Source organism: Perognathus longimembris, chromosome 6 (assembly GCF_023159225.1).
Source record: "Perognathus longimembris pacificus isolate PPM17 chromosome 6, ASM2315922v1, whole genome shotgun sequence".
NCBI lineage: Eukaryota > Metazoa > Chordata > Mammalia > Rodentia > Heteromyidae > Perognathus > Perognathus longimembris.
In genome coordinates, this window is record NC_063166.1 from 51,947,559 (window position 1) to 51,967,853 (window position 20,295).

The following is a 20,295-nucleotide window of genomic DNA, read 5'->3' on the forward strand; positions in this document are numbered from 1 at the left end:
AGCCATGAAAGAAATCCAAAGGAAACGAACAAGCATTCACAGAGAAAAAGAGTGACGCTTCTGGATGGCGTCAAAAAGGTGCGGCCACTCAGCACGTTTGAGAAAAGTCTGGCCGGCTGCGGCTGAGTGCATGTCCTCACCAGTGTGAGTTGAGATACACCTGGCTCTAGTCTTGCAGGGGTGTGGCTGCTGTTTGTAAGCACTGTTGCTAGGTGTGGGTTCTTGGCTGACCTCCAGAGACACAAAGTTCTAGTGAAATCCAACCCTGACAGTTAATGCAATCCAACCCTGTCAGTGAATGCACAGGGCATCTGCCTCCATTCATTTTGGGAAAGTATGAATGCGCTGGGAAATGGCTACTTAGGAAGGAAATCATGACACTTAAGATAGTAAAAAAAAAAAAAAAAATCTGCTTTATAAAGTGACTAAATTCACTAATTACATAACTAATTACTGAAAGTAACAAAAGTGCTTAGATTTCTCAAATTTTTTTAGATTCCTGACCTGGCAAAGAAAAGCATTTCTGTCTATGGAAACCAAAATGTCTCTTTTAGCCCATTTACTGCATAAATATATGTACTTAAAATTAAATAGTTTACTCATTAAAAAGTAGGGAAACAGGGGCTGGGGATATAGCCTAGTGGCAAGAGTGCCTGCCTCGGATACACGAGGCCCTAGGTTCGATTCCCCAGCACCACATATAAAAAAAGAAAACGGCCAGAAGCGGCGCTGTGGCTCAAGTGGCCGAGTGCTAGCCTTGAGCGGGAAGAAGCCAGGGACAGTGCTTAGGCCCTGAGTCCAAGGCCCAGGACTGGCCAAAAAAAAAAAAAAAAAAAAAGTAGGGAAACAGCCAGATGCTGGTAGTCCGTGTCTATAATCCTAGCTATTCAAGGGGCTGAGACTTGTAGTGAAGTTCTTAAGACTTAATCTCTAAAAAGCCAGGCTAGAAGTGGAAGAGTGACAGCCGTGAGAAAGCGAGCCACCTGAACAAGCACAAAGCCCTGAGTTCTAGCCCTAGTACTGGCAGAAGAAAAAACGAAGAAAAAACAAACAAAAATGGTGGAAAAGCAAATGCTTTTCATCTGTGCCAGTACTGTGTCTTGTACTCAGGGCCTTGTATTCTCTTTAGGCCTTTTCTTTTTTAATCTTTTATTTATTTATTTATTTATTTTTTTTTTTTTATTGTCAATCATGAGGCTTAAACTCTGGGCCTAAGCTCTGTTCCTGAGCTTTTCAGCTCAAGGCTAGTGCTCTACCACTTGAGCCACAGTGCCATTTCAGGCATTCTGGTAGTTAATTGGAAATAAGAGTAGGCTCATGGATTTTTTTGGCCCAGGCTGGCTCTGAACTGCGATCCTCAGATCTCAGCCTTCTGAGAGATTACAGATTATAAAATTGATATTCAGAAGTGTTACAGTTTACATAAGTCAGGTAAAGATTTTTTTATTTTTTTTTTTTGCCAGTCCTGGGGCTTGAACTTGGGGCCTGAGCACTGTTCCTGGCTTCTTTTTGCTCAAGGCTAGCACTCTACCATTTAAGCCACAGCTCCACTTCCAGCTTTTTCTATATATGTGGTGCTGAGGAATTGAACCCTGGGCTTCATGTATGCGAGGCAAGGACTTTGCCACTAGGCCATATTCCCAGCCCCTACATTTCATTTTTGAACAATATCTTTCCTTCCTTTGCTGTCACCCAGATTTTCCCTCCCATCCTCACCCACAGTTGTATAGTTCACTTTCAACATGGTGTCCAGTGAGTACCATTACTGCATTCATCCACCCTTTCCCCTCCATTTCTGTGCCCTCCCCTTACATGCCCAAAGACATATAAACAAACAAAAAGGAAAAAAATGAAAACAGCAAAAAAAAAATCTCTTTTTTTCATTTACTAGAGTTCATTTCAATAAATATTATTTTGTATATTCAGATACACATAGGCAGTATGCCTTTCTGTTCCTCTCCTAAGAGTGTCCTCCTTTGGTCTCATTGTGTACAAATGCTACAGACCTGTATAATGTATTATGTCCCACTATTTTAGATATAGCTTCATTTACAGACCTGTATAATGTATTATGTCCCACTATTTTAGATATAGCTTTGTTGGCCTTCTTGCTCATGGCTGACATCCTACTACTTGAGTCATGCTTCTAGTCCAGTATTTTTCTGGTTAGTTGGATACATAGGCTCACTGACTATTCTGTCCATGCTGGCTTTGAACTGAGACCCTAGATCCTACATCCCAAATCTCAACCACCTGAGTAGCTGGGAGTACAGACATTGCCCACAGGTGCCTGGCCCAAGTCTGAGTTTTAAAATGGCTCAAATTCTGAGAATTTCAAACAAGTGAAATGCTTTATGCTAATACCTGCCTCTATGTACTGTCAATGGCCACATGTCCCCATAAGCAAAAATGGCACAGCAGTCATTAGAGCCCATTTTGGCTTTGTTTCTCATTTGGATACCATAAAGCTCAGCAATATCACTTAAATCACTCTATAGGAGTTAAAACAAAATAAACCCACACACTTTCACAAACTCTCTTACATAACTGAACCAGGAGTTCTCAATCAGGGACCATCAGCTTTGGCGGCTATTCAAAGCTAGTAATAGAATTCGATAACCAAAAATAGGTTACCTTGGGCTACCTCGCTATAGCCTGATTTAAAAGAAAAATCCAACATTATTCTCATAAGCTCTTCTATAAAAATGACTATGTTTAATTAAACTCTTACTAACCTATGAGCCAGTTTCAAAACAGTTTCTGCTACAGGAAATCCTGTTTCTTAGTCATTTATTCCATCATGATGGGACAGTATTCTTGAGTCTCTTTGCTAATGGTTATTTAACTTGGATGGCTCTGTCCCCACTCTCAACAGACTCTCCACACTTTGGGTTAATAGTAAAAGTGCTTGACCTGAGAGAGTCTGGGTCCTAATCAATTACACGGGTACTTCTCAGGAGCTAGCAGGATGAAGGTTCTAGCTTATCGCCAGCCTAGGCTCTTCCTCTGCATACCTGGTTCCACAATTTTCCCTCTGTACCCACTGGACATGAGCTTCCAGGATTTGTTCTTTCCATTTTCTACAAATACATTTATTTTTAGCAGAATGAAAACAGAGTGTCATTATATTCTCTCTAGTTACTGCTAATATTTGTAAGTGTGATATGATACAAAATATTGTGTCATAAGATCTCTCGACATTTTTGCTTTCTTCAATATCAAGATTCTGGGGTTTTGTCAGTTTTTTGTTTGCACTGTTGCCTCTAGTTTAGAACTCAGTTTAAAAACCCATTATTTAAAAATTATTTTAGTTTCTGGGCTAGGAATGTGGCTCAGGGGTAGAGTGCTTGCCTTGCATGCATGAAGCCCTGGGTTCGATTCCTCAGCACCACATAAGCAGAAAAGGCCAGAAGTGGCGCTGTGGTGGTAGAGTGCTAGCCTTGAGCAAAAAGAAGCCAGGGACAGTGCTCAGGCCCTGAGTTCAAGCCCAGGATTGGTGCAAAATAATAATAATAATTTTAGTTTCATTGTAGAATATTAATGGTAAAAAAACATAAAGTGATGTTCATACTCCACTAAGAATCAGAGGTTTCATTTATATTTACATTCTTATACCCAAAGTATCCAGGCTTCCTGTTTACATGAGAGATTGTTTAGTTTAAGACTTAGCTTGAGTGTTTTGGGTAAACTGCCAATTTTGTATACCTTATGAGTCTATTTTCCTCTGTGAGAAGAGGCTTTGCTTCAGTAGCCAAAATGTAGGCTCAAGAGGCTTCCAGGATTCTGTTGACTCCTTTCTTGATCACGGACTGCACCCCAAGTGTCATCACTCTGTTTCTGGCCCCACCATGTCCTTGGGACTCCCTGTATTTCCTGCTAGGTGACATACAAACTTCTGAATGCAGTGGGTTTAAAATCTACCCTCAGGATTTCCTCTCTACCCTCTTCTTAGCTCACACACACACCAGCATTCAAATGTGAGCACTGGCTCCGAACTCCAGGGGTCTACTCCTGTTCATTACCCTTCTGGTCTTCTTTGTCAGCCTATACCATTGGTACCTCCACCCCATCTTACCTGACAGGCCCATATTTTTGTAAAACACTCCTATTCTACATGCTTGTCTGAATGAGACATTTTCCACATTGGAAAAACCTATGAAACAAATCTTGAGATACATTTGCTCTACCTTGAAGATCTCGAAACATCTCCAAGTGTAAGTTAAATCCACAAGAGTGCACTTAGGGCTCCTACAGCTCTCATTCTCTCTCGCCCGCTCCCTCTCTCCCTCTCACTCACCTCTATCTTTTCCTTCTACCTCTCTCTCTTTTTTCTTCCAGGACCAGAGTTTGAACTTATGGCCTCATACTTGCTCAGTTTGCTGTCTTGGCTATCACTCTATTATTTGAGCCAAACCTCCAACCCATCTTTTGTCCTATTATTTGGTGATAGTCTCCTGGACTTTTCTTCCTAAGGTGGCCTCAAACCAAGATCCTCTGAATCTCAGGCCTAAGTAGCTAGGATTATAGGCATGAGATACCCAGCTCCATACTTCTTGGAGTCCCTACAATTCTGACTTGACTAACTCCTCTTCAGCAACTCTTTAATGGCAACTGAAGATCTGGGTCTTCTGATCTGTACACAGTGTATAACAGCACATTGCTGGTTAGACTGATTTAGAAGCAACTACGGGTTGCTTTCAAATATGGGCCCCATGTAAAGTCGGTGCTGCACTTCCAGGGCTGAGGAATAATGGATAAGCTGTTTGTTCCAGGCCTGAGTCCCTCTGAGACTCTTCTATCTTTTCATGAGAAATGTAGACACTGATACCCTAGAGAACCCATATGGCCAGTGCCCAGGAGAAAAGGAGAGGAAGCAGGAGAACTGGGTGCATCTACATACCTAGAGATGATGAAACAGTGCTTTCTTTCCAGCTAGGGTGTAGCCCAGGGGGAGAATGCTTTCTTAGCATGTGTAAGGCTCTAGGTCTGTTCCATCCCCTGTTCTGCAAAAAACAATTATTACTGTCATTAATTACAGTAAACATTGCTCTCAGTATAGAAGCTCTGAGATTTCCATCCCATTTGCATAGCTCCATTTGAAATACCCTTAGGAGCTGCAAAGGCTGGCTGAGATAGAGGGATTATGGGCAGAGGAAGACACTTCTAGAACTTCAAATCTGATCAAATTTTAGGTAACTGATATCTATCAAAGGCATAGAGCTAACAAAAACCAACAACAATGTACTCTAAATTTATCTGGGTGGGTTACTATGACTTCCAAATGTCCAGAAAACACACATTTTTTCTACCCAGAGAATCACATACCACATGGGGCCCACAAAGCAACTTCTCCAAGTGGACTCCTTGGAAAATACTGTGTCTAGAAGATACTCTGGGATCAAATAAAGTTAGCAAGCATACCACACACTATGGTGCCATTCTAGAGTCCCAGAGCATGTTTTACAAAGGTTCTGGAAATTACCATTAAGATTTCTCCAACACATTTTATGATAGTAACCCTAGAAATTCCTCAGTAAAACTGCTGCTCACACACAGCTTGGTAATTCTGGCTCTAGACCACATTGTCTGCATTCTGCCTTCAGCAAGTCTTTACAAGCCTATGGATTTGCTAAAGGTCTGCTGGGGTGGAGCAGAATCATTCTTACCTGGAGCCCTGGTTCCCACCTTGGTCTTTTGACCCTTCTAGGCCTCCATCACTTCACCTATAAAACAGAACTAAGATTATTGTGAGAAACAACTGAGTCACTAACCAGTAAAGCATTTCATAAAGAACTATAGAAATGCAACCTGCTTTCCTTAGAGGCATTACAGTTGGAAAGATGTATTTCTTGTAGTATAACTCCTCAAAATGCTTTGACATAAAGATACTTTTTCATTCATTCAATTTGCACATGTTCCTTTAGTGGCAAGACTATAATTTGGTTTTGGGCTATAGACAATGGATAAGTGGCGTCCATGACATATTGCTTGAAAGTGATAAGCCCACACAAGGAACTCTGGGGGACAGAGGGGGTATGATACCAGGGAATAGAGAAGGGAGATGGGGAGCTTTCTTGGAAGCTCATTAGGTGGGTTGGGCATAGAAAGGAAGCTGAACACTATATCAAAACGACATAAGGGGGGCTGGGAATGTGGCTTAGCGGAGTGCTTGCCTAGCATGCATGAAACCCTGGGTTCCATTTCTCAGCACCACATAAACAGAAAAGGCTGGAAGTGGCACTGTGGATCAAGAGGTAAGTGCTAGCCTTGAGTCCAAGCCCCAGTACTGGCAAAACAAACAAACAAAAAAAAAAAAAACACGAGGAACCAGATGCAATGGCTGACAGCTATAATCTCAACTACTTGGAAGGCAGACATCTAGAGAAAGGGTCAGCCTGGATACAAAAGTAGCAAAACCCCCATCTCAACCTGTAAGGTTCTCTCCCTGAGGGCTCTACCCAGTTACCTGGGTAACCAGCAGACCTGGAGGCAGTTACCTCCCCTTTCCCTGAGGCCACATCCTAATCCACCTGGCCACAGCCCTTGCCCCTGCCCTAGATATAAGGCAGGGCTGGGTGGGGGTCACCCCTTCTCTCCCCTCTCTCCCTTCTCTCCCCTCTCTCCCTTCTCTCTGCCTTCTCTCCCTTTTCTCCCTTCTCTTCCTTTTCTCCCTTCTCTCCCTTCTCTCCTCTCTCTCCCTTCTCTCCTCTCTCTCCCTTCTCTCCTCTCTCTCCCCTCTTTCCCTTCTCTCCCTTCTCTCCGGCCATGGATCAACTGGGCCACAGGCCAGCAGTTCTGTAATAAACTTTCTCTCCTGCCTGAATACCGCGTGGCGTTCTCCTTTACCGGCTACCTACTTTAAAAAAACCTAACATATATGGTGCTGTGACTTGGATAGGGCTTAAGAGTCAGGACAGACGGAATTCCCATCTATTTTTCTCCTTTTTCTGGGAGTATCCCCAGTCCTGACGGCCCTTTTTCCTCGAACCGAACTGCTGTGAGACGCCACATGGGACTTTTTCCCAATATCATTGCTGGCCTCCACATCCACCTCCACACCACTTGTCTACCCTGGTGAGTGAAACTGCTGCTGCTCCGGTTCTTGGCAGCTCCGTCCATCGCTTCTGCCCGGTAAGCTCATCCACTCACCAGGTGCCTCTCTCCCGTGCTTTTTGGGTTTTGCATCACAGTCACACCCGAGCCGGGACACTGCTAGCACGCCTCTTGACAGTGCAATGAGGCCTGCTCGAAATACTCGCTCAGATACAGTTTTTGCCACTGCAATGTAAATGGTCCGGAGTCACTTATATTCAGGCACTGTTTCTCCCTTTTCCTCTCTCTCTTCCTTTTTCTCCCTCTCTTATCTGCCTGCTTACTTGCTTACTTTATAAAAACTCCAAGTCGTACCATCCTGATAATGTGCCTTGCTCACAAAGCTGCCTCTTTTCACAGACCTCCGAAACTGAGGCTTGACCACCAATGTGCTTGTCAGCAAACATATCTAAAAGTTCTTTTCTCTAGCATTGACCACGTGGTGGATATTGGGTTTAATGGGCACCAGCTCAGGTGCCATTATGCCATGCTACGTGTTCTCTGTTAGTGTGTTTGTGTCCTCCTGCCACCCCCTGCAACATGGCCTCCAACTGGAGTTTATCAAAATACGGTTTCTCCATTTTATAATCTGAAAATTGTTGTTTGCTAGCAAAATTGTTTTTCTAATCGTCCATGTTCTAAAATATTGAGCAAAAAAAAAGTCATTTATTATTGGAATTCCAAAAGAGTCTACCGCTGAAATTCATTTTTGCATGCTGTAAAACCTATGTGCACAGTGTGTATGTCTGTGTAAATGTCATTTGTTAGTATGCCCATCTAGCTATATATCTGTGCTAAAACTCATCACATCTACTGAGTTTTTGTCATTGCAGAATTCTGGCAAGTATTTGGTCAGTTCTTGACAAGGTACAGGTAAGCTCTAGTCCCCTTGGTCTCCTTGTTGTTTTAATTGGAAATAAAAAAGGGCTTCTGTGGCAAAGATGCCTTGGATTGCAGTTCGAAGGCAGCCCGGGCAGAAAATCTCTGTCAAACTCCAACTCCCAACTAACCAGCTAACTTGAGCCAGGCTGGAAGCATGGCTCAAGAGACTGATCTCTAACCAGCCAAATGCTGGAAATGGAGCTGTGGCTCAAGTGGTAGAGTACTAGCCTTGAGCAGAAGTGCTCAGGGACAGTGCCCAGGCCCTGAGTTCAAATCCTGTGAATGCCATCGGGGACAAGCCATCCCAGCAACAAACACCTAGACCCCTGGGACTCAGCCAGTTCAGGGAACAAGGATCATGGAGAGAAGTAAGAGAATGATGTCATATCCTAAATGGAGTCACTTTATCTCACCCTTTCAAAATTAATCAGAGCCAGGGGATCAAGAGATAGTAGCTTGTCCATCTAATGTCCATCCCTGGGTATAAGAAGTAGCCAAGTCATCCAATTTTCAATTTTGTGCCCTAAAACCTTCCTTTTGCCTCAATATTTTTTTTGTCCAGCCCCTGCCTCATGAGACTTCTTCCAGGCTTCATTCAAGGACTGGCATCTACCACCAAGGGACAGCTGCTGCTTGCCTTCTCCAGGAAGGGCCACATTTCTGCCTTTTACCCCTAATGCCAATGCCCCTTGCCAGCAGGACGCAGCCGAACCTTTCTCATAAATATTAAAAGGCTGGAATGTAAAGTCCTTTCCCTGAGGGCTCCTCATTAAGTCTCCACCCAGTTACCTGGGTAACCTGCAGACCTGGAGGCAGTTACCTCCCCTTTCCCTGAGGTCACATCCTAATCCACCTGGCCACACCCCTTGCCCCAGCCCTAGATATAAGGCAGGGCTGGGTGGGGGTCGTCCCTTCTCTCCCCACTCTCCCTCTTCTCTCCCATCTCTCCTCTCTCTCCCTTCTCTTCCTTCTCTCCCTTCTCTCTGGCCATGGATGGCCACAGGCCAGCAGTTCGGTAATAAACTTTCTCTCCTGCCTGAATACTGCCTGGCGTTCTTCTTTACCTGCTACCTACTTTAACAAACCTAACACAACCTATAAGCTGGGTGTGGTGGTCATACCAGTCACCTCATAGATGAGGGGAGGATGTGGTCCAGGCTGGAAATGGGCAAAAATGGGAGTTCTTATCTAAAAATAAGTAAGTAAAATAAGGGCTGAGGATGTGACCCAAGTTAGTAGTGTGCCTGTCTAGGAAGCTTAAGAGACTGAGTTCAAATCCCAGTGCAGGAGTGGGGGAAGTAGATTGAGGAAGAGATAGGAGAGAGAGAGAGAGAGAGAGAGAAAGAGAGATCGATCCTACTTTATTATAGATATCAGAGGGTAACACACCCTTGACCGGGGAATGATTTATCTGCCTCCTCCAGGCAGAAGTGGATTTAGCTTAAACAAAGTTTTTCCCTAGAATTCTAGAATGGAACCTGAGTAGGTAGAAGGTCTTTTAGAGAAGGCATGAAGGTGGGGGGCTGTTGGGTGGGGAGAAGAGAGCTGCTGGAATGTTCTCTCCCTATAAGCACACAGGACAACCTAGAGGAAGTCAAGTTCCCTTGTCAGCAGGGAGAAGGTCTCCAGCTAAAGGAAGTCTCCCTTGGCAGGAGAGGAAATTCCCCTCCCTCCCACCCCAAACTCCTGTCAAGGGTTTTCTTCCCAAATTCCAAAGGCAATGTGTCTTCCTGGCTCCAGGCCCCGCCCAGTCCACAGCTGGTGATGTCAAGTATGGAGGATGGAGCCTTGAAGAATATAAGGGCCTGGAGACATAGTAAGCCCAAGGCCAAGAGGAAGACCAGAGCCAGTGTACACACCTAGCACACCACCCTCCCATTGAACCACGACAACCGTTCACAAAGCTGTAATGTCCATAAAAGTGACCGTGGACAACCAGTTGCCCCAACATGTGGCATGCCATTGTCAACCTAGGTAAAGGGGAAGGAGGGAGAGGGAAAGATTGTAAAGCACTGTCCTTCTTGCACAATGAGGAGGGATAGCTTGTCTTTATCTAAAGTGCTAATGTTTTGTTTAGCATGGATTTTTTTAAGTTCCATTTCATTTACAAAATATTGTCTTACACTGACTGCTGCCAATGTTTATTTTTTTTCTTGGATATTTACAAGCTTCTATTATTGGATGCCAGCTCTGCAGTTTCCAGACAGATTCCAGTGAGAGCCCAACAAATCACAACATGCCCGAATCCTGGGAGCAAGTTCCCCTACCCAGTGTGGGTTTGCGGGCTGCCTCTTCTGAATTAGGAAATCCTGAGGGACTTCAGAGCTCTGAGAAGAGAGGCGCCTCTCAGGGCGCAGGGGACCAACCCGGCCTGGATTTCTTAGCAACCTTATCACAGGCTTTAAAGCTGAATGCCTGCAAACCCTAATACCTCCGGCCACAGCAGGGGTGCCCCATCGCGGGTCCACGCCAGGGGTGGACGCTGAGGCCAGAGGGGAGTAGGGAGGCCTCCGGAATGTGGCCGCGGAACCCTTTGGGGCTGGAACTCACAGCACTGCCATCAATCACTACCAATTGTAAGCACCTCCATGCCTGGACTTGCTGACTGTCCCTCTGGAACTTCCCCGCCATGGGGGTGTTAAAGACACCTGGGTGGCCGGCAGCCTGAGCCCAGGCATCCGGGCGAGCTCCAGGGCAGCTCAGGAGGGAGGGCGCGGGGCGCACTTGACGCGGGGCAGGCAACCAGGTTTGCCCTGCAAGTCAAGGAAACTCTACCAACCCACTCGGTGCACACACACACACACACACACACACACACACACACACACACACACACATCTGCACCCCAAGCCACCAAGCCCCTGCTGTGACCTCTCAGCCCACCTCTGCCGAGGTCAGCCGAGGACACCCGGTGACCCTTCCTAGACCCGAGGCCGCCCAGCGCGGCGGAACGTCATCCTGGCCCCAATCCTGGCATCCCGATTCCGCGGTGCTCGCCCGCGCCCCCACCGCACCCCACGACCCGAGAGGACCCCGGGGCTGACTCTGGGCAATGAATCTCCCCGGGACAGTGGGAGCGCAGAGGACTGCGCGCTGGTTTCTGCAGCTTCCCCGCGCGCCCCGCGGGGCGCAGGGTGCGGGCACGGGGCGGGGGGAATCTCCGCAGCAACCTCCCCTTACCTCGCGCGGGTGGAAGGGGGGCTCCCGGCAGGTCCCGGAGGCGGGGGGCGATCAGTGGCCCCGAGGGTAAGCGCGGGGCTGGGCGACCCAGCCCAGGAGGATCAGGAAGAAGAGGGGGCTGGGGAGGAGAGAGGGGTGGAGAAGGCGGAAAAGGCTTTGTGTCTGCCTCTGGCCCTCCCCCAACCCCGCGCTAGCCACCCCCTCCTCCCCACCCCCTGCCCACCCGAAGAGCTCACTGAGAGGATGGGGAGGGGGCGATCAGGTCGGAGGTGACAAGCTAGGCGCCTGCGCGACCCTGGGGTCCGACCACCCCGCCCCCTGGTGCCGCCCACCTTCCTGCGGTCCACCCTCCTAGCTTACCCCATTGCCCGGGTGGCTGCGGCCAGAAAGAGGCTGAAATCCCAAAGTTTATCTAACCCGAGGCAAACTTGGGAGCCGGGCCGGCTGCTCCGGCGCCGCCCCCCAGCCTTCTGCGCCCCACCCCCACCCCGGAAAACCAGTTTTGTTCTTGGTGTTTTTTCTTTCTTTTCCTTGGCTGCCTGGACTTAGGCGCACCGCCTCCCCGTTGCTTGCGCTGCCCTCCAGCTTCAGATCGGGGCGGATTTGAGGCGCAAACTGGAGACGCCGCACTGGGCAGGCCAGTGCCCGCCGCGTCCCTTTGTCCCCGGCCACCATCTCCCGTGCAGGACAGGCTGTTGGAGCTCGGAGACCCGCAAGCCCCATGGCGGGTTGTTTGCTGTATCCTAGCTGGACAGAGGTGCCTGAGGCCGCCCACCCCACCCTGCCCGAAGGGGCTTGAGCTGCTGGAAGGCTGTTAATCCCAGAGCTTGAATCCCTTTGCAACCTGGCCGGAGGCCACGCAGAAAGACCAAGAAGAGGGAAGCTGCGGAGCCGGGCGGGGGGAGTAGTCTTTGGGGAGTCCGGCTGGCATAGTCGCCTCAAGTTCCCAGTTCCAGCAGGGACGGTACCTTTGGGGAGCTAGTTGCTGACAGAGTACCAGAGTGACCTGTTTCACAAAGAACCTTCCAAGTGTCCAAAGAGAGCCTCGATTTGCACAGAAATGGAAAAGAAAACAGAGAGATCCTGGTACTAGCAGACCAGTAACCAATGGGATGTAGATTTCATAGTACAGCTGCACTGGAATCCTGGCCTCTAACATCCCAAGATTTATGTATCATTTGCCATCAGCTTCCAACAAAACAAACTCACTGCCTTTCTCTGTATGTTCCCAGACACCTGTCTGACCACTGGGCAGCTGCTAGGTGACAGGTGCTGCTTCTAGGTTAGGAAATAAACCAGACTTCTCTGCACTGAAGGAGTGGGCTTTCCAATGGCCAGAGTGGCTTATAAGGAGATGCCATGAGCATCAAGGAGCAAGTAACTGGGATGTTTGAAGAGGTCATGGTGGAGGAAGGAACCGGATCAGATGTCTGGAGTGGAGGTACACCACACAGGCTATAGAATTAAATGGGTGGAGCCAGTGGTGTGAGGCCATTCAGACAGGAGCTATCAGAACCATGACCTGAAGATGCAGAGCAAGGGGACTGTCTTTTCAGAGACAGGGCTGTGCAGGGGCCCTGTGGCAGCTCAGGAGGATTTGAGCAGAAGGTGCTATTTGATCTGACTGGTGCTGCTGAAAGCTCAGAGTGATCATCTGGGGTCTCCACTGTAGGGCACAAAGGAGACAAGGTAGATGGTCACTGAGCACATCCAGGCAGAGATGAAAGTGGTGCCGAGCAGGCTGGCTCATAGCAGTACAGGTGAGGAGAGGCGGCTGCAGTCTTGCTTCTTTTGAAGGTAGGGCTGATAGCAGTTCCTTAGTGGTTGGGTATGTTGGCAAAAGGAATAGGTGAATAGTTATACAGGGCCCCACATTGCTTCCTCTTCTTTCCATTCTTCAGTCCCATAGAGATGCAGTTTTGTAGACAAAGGGCTCCAATAATGCTGCAGATGCTTGGCCTCTGCTCCTCTCTCCACCCCACCCCCTTTGTTTCCATCTCCCCAGTGTTCCATGAGAGGTCTCACAGTGAAGGACTAACTCCAGTCTTATTCCCCCAGGTCAAGCACAACAACAGGTTACCTGCTTGCCTGCAGACAGGCCATTTGGACCGTGGCTTAGCTGGAAATGCCCTCATTCCAGGCAGAACATTCCACTCAGGGCCTGGCCAAAATCACTGCCCTTGGCCCCCATGAGACCATAGCCTATTTTTAAAATTTTCTGCTTCCTTGTGAAGACCCACATAAACCCGGCCCCAAATCCAGTCCCTAGCACAACCTCCCAACCTGTGGGAGGGTCTGTGCCCCTTGCTGGAAATAAACAGTCCTAGCCTGTTGACTACTGAGTCCAGTCTATTCCTTTCTCATTCTCCATTTTCCTAACACACAAGCTCAGTCTTTGCCAACGCTTAGGGCCTATTTGGCCCTTCCTGCCCCCACGTATGAAAACATCTTCTATTGTCAAAAACTGTTATTGAGTCCTTTCAGAGTGAAATGAAAATAAACCACCCCCCAAATATATTCCAAGTATATTCTTTAGCCTATTTCACAATGGCTGGCCTAGGGGCTGCAGACACCAAGTTACCTCTGATGGTTGTCCTTTTGAGGAGAGGAGCTGTGGTGGCTTTTGTCTGTAATAAAGGTATATACTGGGTACAAACAGTCTTTCTTTAGGACTCACCAGGAAAGATCTTTCACCGCAAAAGATTTGGAGAGGTAACACCTGGTACAGTTTATTACAAGTGATATCCCATTGCCTACTCCCTGGGAGACTCATCTTCATAACTGGGTTTCTCACATTTGCCTGTGTTCACCCTTTCAGTCCTATTTTGCCACCTGCACTTCAAGTAGCCTCAAGCTTTGATTTCCTTCTGCAGCTCCAATGCTAAATAAGCTTCAGCAGCAGTCTGGGTCTCTCATTAAGTCTTGGACTTTGGATAAGGCTGCCATATTTTTGCACATGAATTAATTCATAGGTTTTCTTTTTCCTATCAATCTGTTTGTCTACAGTTAGTTCCACAAATTAAAATAATTGAAACTTCAGAGGGAGAAGAGAACACCATTGAAAACTTACCAAAGCTGCAATGTGCTGGACATGCTTGTAGGTACCTGGGCTACAGAAGTGAATAAGAGAATATTGGGTTCTGTTGGAACTCAGTCTACTGGGAGAAAGAACAGTAAATCAGACAATGGCTTAGAAGCTGTGGTGAAAAACTAACAAGGAAGAGGAAGAGAGAGTGGCAGAGGGAGAAGGGGAGGCTAGTTGTGTGTGTGTGTGTGTGTGTGTGTGTTCGAACTCAATTTGGGCCTAGGCACTGTCCCTTAGATTTTTAGCTCAAGGCCAGTACTCTACTACTTGAGCCATACCTCTACTTCTGCTTTTTTTGATAGTTAACTGGAGATGAGTCTCACTAATTTTTTCTACTCAGTTTGGTTTCAAACCATGACCCTCAGATCTCAGTCTTCTGAGAAGCTAGGATTACAAGCACTCTTGAGCCACTGAATTTTTTTTTCTTCCAGTCCTAGGGCTTGAAACTAGGGCCTGGGTGCTGTACCTCAGCTTCTTTTTGCTCAAGGCTAGAGGCTCTACCACTTGAGCCAAGCTCCACTTCCAACAGTTTGGGTAGTTTATTGCCGATAGGAGTCCAGTGGACTTTTCTGCTCTGGCTGGCTTTAAACCGAAATGCTCAGATCTCAGCCTTCTGAGAAGTTAGGATTACAGGCGTGAGCCACCAGTGGACAACGGGATGCTGAGTTTTAAAACACAGGCACTAGTCAAAGAAGACCCAGGATGTGGCAGTATAGTAATTCCCTCTTAGGGACTCATCATCCGTTTGGCAGTTTTGACCTCCTACACTAGGGCCTCTATTAACTGTCATGGCCACACCAGTGAGCTGCAGAGAAACTGAGCAGGATAAAGTTGTTTGCAGTGGACCAGCTAGCCAAGACAATGTCACTTCTAAATGAATATATTTCCCCATTAAAGTCAATCAAGCACATAGGCTATGGATGCATCTTTCAGAGTTGGCAATTCAACAGTTTCTCTTCTCTGCTGAGTGCAACACATAAAGAAAAATGACATGTGCCCATAAAAATGACTTGAAAAGAACATGGTTAGCTAGGTGCTCATGGCTCACACCCATAATCCTAGCTACTCAAGAGGCTGAGATCTGAGGATCCTGGTTCAAAGCCAGTCCTATCTCCAATTCACCACCAGAAAATGGGAAGTGGTGCTGTGGCTCAAAGTGGTAGTGTGCTAGCTTTGAGCAAAAGCACTCAGGGACAGTGCCCAGGCCTTGAGTTCAAGCCCCATGATCTACAAAAAGAAAAAAAAATTGTTGTAACTCTAAGGTTTAAGTTATAAAACAATCATAAGAACTATTATGGCAATTATTACCCGATTATACTGGTAATGGATGGTATATCCTTGCCTGTTCCCCATTGCCATTGTAAAAGACAGAGATTATCTATGGAGAGTTAACTATTTTTAAGTTTTAGGAATTACCTAGTAGACAAAATATCTGAGAAAATCAACTTACAAGGAACAAAGTCTTATATTGGCTTATGGTTCAGATAGTCTCTTGGCTTATGTTTGCTTGGGTTGTTGTCACTTTGGGCCTGTTTGAAGGCAGAACATAATGATGAAACATTCACCTCCTTGAGACAGGAATTCCCTTCCAAGGCACAGCCCCAATGAGCTAAGTTCCTGCTTTGAGGCCCAACCTCCTAACATTCCTACTGCCTCCCAGTAACACCACAGATGGGGGACCAAAACTTTGGTACATGGTCCCTTGGGGGAATACTTGAGATCACATCCGTAACAATTTGTAAGCATTGACTTTTGTTGGTCTTTAATTTTTTTTTGTAACTAATTTCCAGGTTTATTGCATTGAATCAAGAAATATAGCTTGTGCAATTTCTGCTTTATGAAATTCAGTTGAACCATTTTGTGTATATGTGATGTGATATATGGTCAACTTAAAATAATTATTCTCTCATCAGAAAAAAGGCATATTAAGCACCCCTAGTTCTATGTGTAGCATGTAATGATTGTTTAAAAATTGTTTACTAGTGAGTGTGAACGCCAAGTAATTAGATATGCATTCATCTCGTATAGTTACTCAATGTCTCTGTGTCATTTTGTTTTACTATTTTATTTGTCAGCCAGTCTCCTACTATGTATCTTGGTTTCTCCTCTAACCTTTTGCTGGAATAAAATGGATTTAGGGCAGATGTGTTCACATATTCCATTTCATTGGAGTCCTGACATTTTTCTTTGACTTTCAACCATTTATTTGCATTCCAGCATTTTCATGCTGTGTTACACAGTACATAAATATTTATGTGTGCTATAATTGCACCATGGATCCCATTAGTCATCAGTATAATAAACCTCCTTCATCTCATTCAGTGTTCATTTGCCTTAATTTATTCTTCAATTGAAATTCCTATCATGACTTCTGTTTCCTTTATGCTTGCTTTCACCTAAGACGGTTTTATCCATCCTCTATTTTAAACCTCTTGGAATCACTTTATTTTAGTTGATTCCTTATAGCACAATAGATTTATTTTTAAATTCAGCTGAAGAGTTTGCTTTAATTTATACTATGTTGTATTATATTTTAGGTATTTTATAAAATCCTACTATTTCCTCAAGTTCTATGCATTTTGGTGAAGCTGAGTGCAAGGTATTTTTTTATATACTCTCCAATTGTTTGGCAAGTATACTCATTTAACATTCATTTCTTCAATACATAAGGTTTTATTATCTATTGGGTAGAAGGCACTATGCTTGGTCATAAAACTGTGACTATGTCATGAGCAGATAAAATCTTTTCTTTCAGTGCCCATGCCATCTAATTTGGGGCATAGACAATAATAATAAGCAAGTGTTGTTATAGTTGAGTGTGTGTGTGTGTGTATATACACGCACCTGCATGCGCCCGTACTAGGGATTGCAATCTGGACCTCTTGCTTTCACACAGATCTCTGGCTCTTTGCTAGCATTCTACTACTTATGCCATGTCTTCAATCTGCCATTTTACTTGTTAACTAGAGACAGGTTCTCTCTGAATTTTCTACTAGGGCTGGCTTCCAATCACAATCTTCTAGGCCTCAGCCTTCTAAGTAGAAGTACAGACATGAGCTATGGGTGCCTGGCTAGGAAATTACTGTCTTAGGACACTAAGTATAAGAGTTTTTTTTTTTAATTACACAGCAGCAGATAAGCAGTATTGCTTATTTTTAAATCTCTATAAATAGTGTGTCAGGACTACAATGGCTTGGTTTGAGTTCCTCCATGATGTGCTACCTTGCTATAGATCCAAAGAAAATGCCACCCCCATCTCAATCCTGGACTAGAACCTTTAGAACCATGAACCGAACTAAACGTTTTTCTTTGTAAGTCAATTATCTTGGGTCTGTTATAGTGGCTGAAAGCTGACTTAACATAACACAAGGATATCTCCTTTCTCACATGGGCTCCAATCATGGTACCACCTGCTATGGTGTTATGTAGTTGACATAGTGGCCACAACAGTGGCTTCAAAAGTTTCCATCGATCAGGAGTGTGGCTAGAATGTATCTGTGTCCTCTGCCCCCATTGTCCCACCAGCTGCAACTGAGATGGGACTTTGGTCTCATCTGAGACTTCTATCATCCAGGCTCTCTTTGAAGTGCTGTGGTTGTGGACAGAACTTATTTCCTGGTACATCTGTGTGACAGAGACACTTAGCTCTATGCAAACAGATGAGTACAAGCAAAGGGTACTCATTGAGAGTTTGATATAGCTGGGGGGGGGGGGGGGCGGGGTGTGTCACTTGTGTGGGGGTTTTTTCCCAAGAATTCCAAGGCAGGTAGAAAAGTTGACAACTTTTCTAATGCACACTCAGGGATGTCCTGGTGGAAGGCTACTTACTGGCTTTGGAGTGAAGTGCCAGACTTTGAAGTCAGGCCCCATTTTACCATGTGAACCCCATTTTACCACGCAAACCCCACTTTACCACGCGAACCTGAGATAAGCAGGCCCTGTGAGCAGACCCAGGACAAGCCCATTAGGGCTTAGTCGGTCTAGAACTCTAACCACTGGGAATGCTTAACTCTGACCACCCCTAGAATGCCTCGAACCCTGAGCCAATCAGATTTGTACCTGTGTCCTAATCTTGCTTGCTTGCACACCTGATTGTTGTAACTTTGTTCTTTGCCTTTATAAGCCCTGTGTAATCACAGCTCGGGGCTTCCTCCTAACCTCCGCTGTGTCGGTGGGTAGGACGAGGCCCGAGTTGCAGCTCGCTTAAATAAAGCCTTACCTTGCTTTTGCATTTTGGGATGTCTGAGTCTCGGTGGTCTTCTTGGTGGTGGTTTCGCGACTTGGCACAACAGGGAAGTTGTAGGTGGGCTAGGTAGGCGACCAGTATGCTTTGTGACTGATGAGGGGTATTTGGTTATTTCTGGTTGGTCTGGTTTTAAGTGGGACAGAATTAAGGAAATTATCAGTTATTAATCAAGTCCTGGTAGTTTGGGACTGATGGTTACAAAGGTTGTTTGGCTTCTCGAACCAGGTGTTAGACAGGGGCATTTGGCTTCACCACAATTCTGATTTCTAGGCAGGCTGGCTTCGGGGACTGGTTATACATGGTGGCTCGGTTTCCTGGTCTGGTTGCTAAAGATTGTGGGTGAGAGTTACATTTAGATGTGGCCTGGCCATTCCTCATCTTTTGTGTTTCATCTTCCAGCTCCCAAAGGCCACTTGTGGTCCCCTACCCTGTGGCCTTCTCTGTTGTTGGTTTACCATGGGGCAGGTCAGGCCTTTAGGTTCTTAGGTAGAACAGGATCTTGCACTCTGATGTGTTCTGAAAGGATGGAGTTTCAAATGCAAGTCATTGTGTAGTCCTTTTTAGTTTTTCTTTTCTTTTCGCCACATTCCATTGGCTAGAGACAAGTCACAGGCCCTGCTCAAACGGAGGAGGACTGGATTCCACACTGCATAACTTCAAGGCATGAATCATGCACAGACCATTCTGCATTCTGCCAAAGACATAGGAGACTGACAGGCTTGGGAGAGAAGAGGATGGAATCAGGAAGAAAGCCCAAGCTCTTGCAGGACAAGTCTTGGCCAGTGGCATTGACTGGCTTTTCAACATACCACACCCCAGTTTGGAGTTTCATCTTTAAATGAACCCTAGGAGAGAGATTTCTACTCGCTATCATGCCTGTCCTGACCTGAGGCTGGCAGGAAAGGGTGCCCAGAGCCACTGGCACTTAGTTACCTCTTTCAAAATTGCAATCTAGGGGTTGAGGATATGGCCTAGTGGCAAGAGAGCTTGCCTCCCATACATGAAGCCCTAGGTTCGATTCCCCAGCACCACGTATACGGAAAATGGCCACAAGGGGCACTGTGGCTCAAGTGGCAGAGTGCTAGCCTTGAGCAAAAAGAAGCCAGGGACAGTGCTCAGGCCCTGAGTCCAAGGCCCAGGACTGGCAAAAAGAAAAAAAAAAAATTGCAATCTATATTTTAGACTCAATTTTAGCTTGCCCCATATTTGAATCATCATTTTCTTAAAATGGAGTGTAAGTTTCTAACTTTCCTTCTTCCCTCTTTCCCTCCTTCTATCCATTCTTACTGTCCTTCCCTTCCTCCTTTCCCTTCCTCCCTCCCTCTCCTTCCCTCCCTCCATTCCATCCTTCCTTCTTCTCCCTCCCTTCTTCTTTATCCCTTTTTCTCTTCCTTCTTCCCTCCTTCCCTTCCTTTTTTTTTTTTTATTATTACTACTATACCTTTTTCTTTTTTTGCCAGTCCTGGGGCTGGAACTCAGAGCCTGGGTGCTCTCTGAGCTTCTTTTGCTCAAGGCTAGCACCCTATTACTTGACACAGCACCACTTCCGGCTTTTTCTGTGTATGTGGTACTGAGGAATCCAACCCAGGGCCTCATGCATGTAAGCACTCTACCACTATGCCAGATTACTAGCCCAAATGGAAACAAGAGTTGATTTTGTTTCTGTTTTTGTTGTTTTTTTTTTGTCGGTTGCAGGACTTGAACTTGTATTTTGTTTTTATTTATTATTACTACTGTTTTTCCTTTTTGAAAAAATTGCTCATAATTGTAGAGAGGACTTCTGCCATTCCAGATCTCCAGAAATACCCAG

The 20,295-nt window shown here is 45.9% G+C and overlaps 1 protein-coding gene across 5 annotated transcripts in view; it reads right to left on the bottom strand.

Annotated features, from left to right (window-relative positions):
* Rin2 (Ras and Rab interactor 2) overlaps positions 1-11,268 on the bottom strand; it is a 190,284-nt gene extending 179,016 nt beyond the window's left edge. For 3 of the 5 annotated variants that reach the window (XM_048348724.1, XM_048348718.1, XM_048348722.1), the window contains exons 1-3: positions 11,155-11,268; positions 9,096-9,162; positions 5,667-5,723 (exon numbers count right to left, since the gene is read on the bottom strand). The gene's annotated coding sequence lies outside the window, so the exon portion shown is untranslated. Of the gene's footprint in view, positions 1-4,900; positions 5,004-5,666; positions 5,724-9,095; positions 9,163-11,154 lie in introns of those variants that run through there. The other 2 variants (XM_048348719.1, XM_048348720.1) reach the window with 2 other exon arrangements.
* Between the last annotated feature and the right edge of the window lie 9,027 nt (positions 11,269-20,295).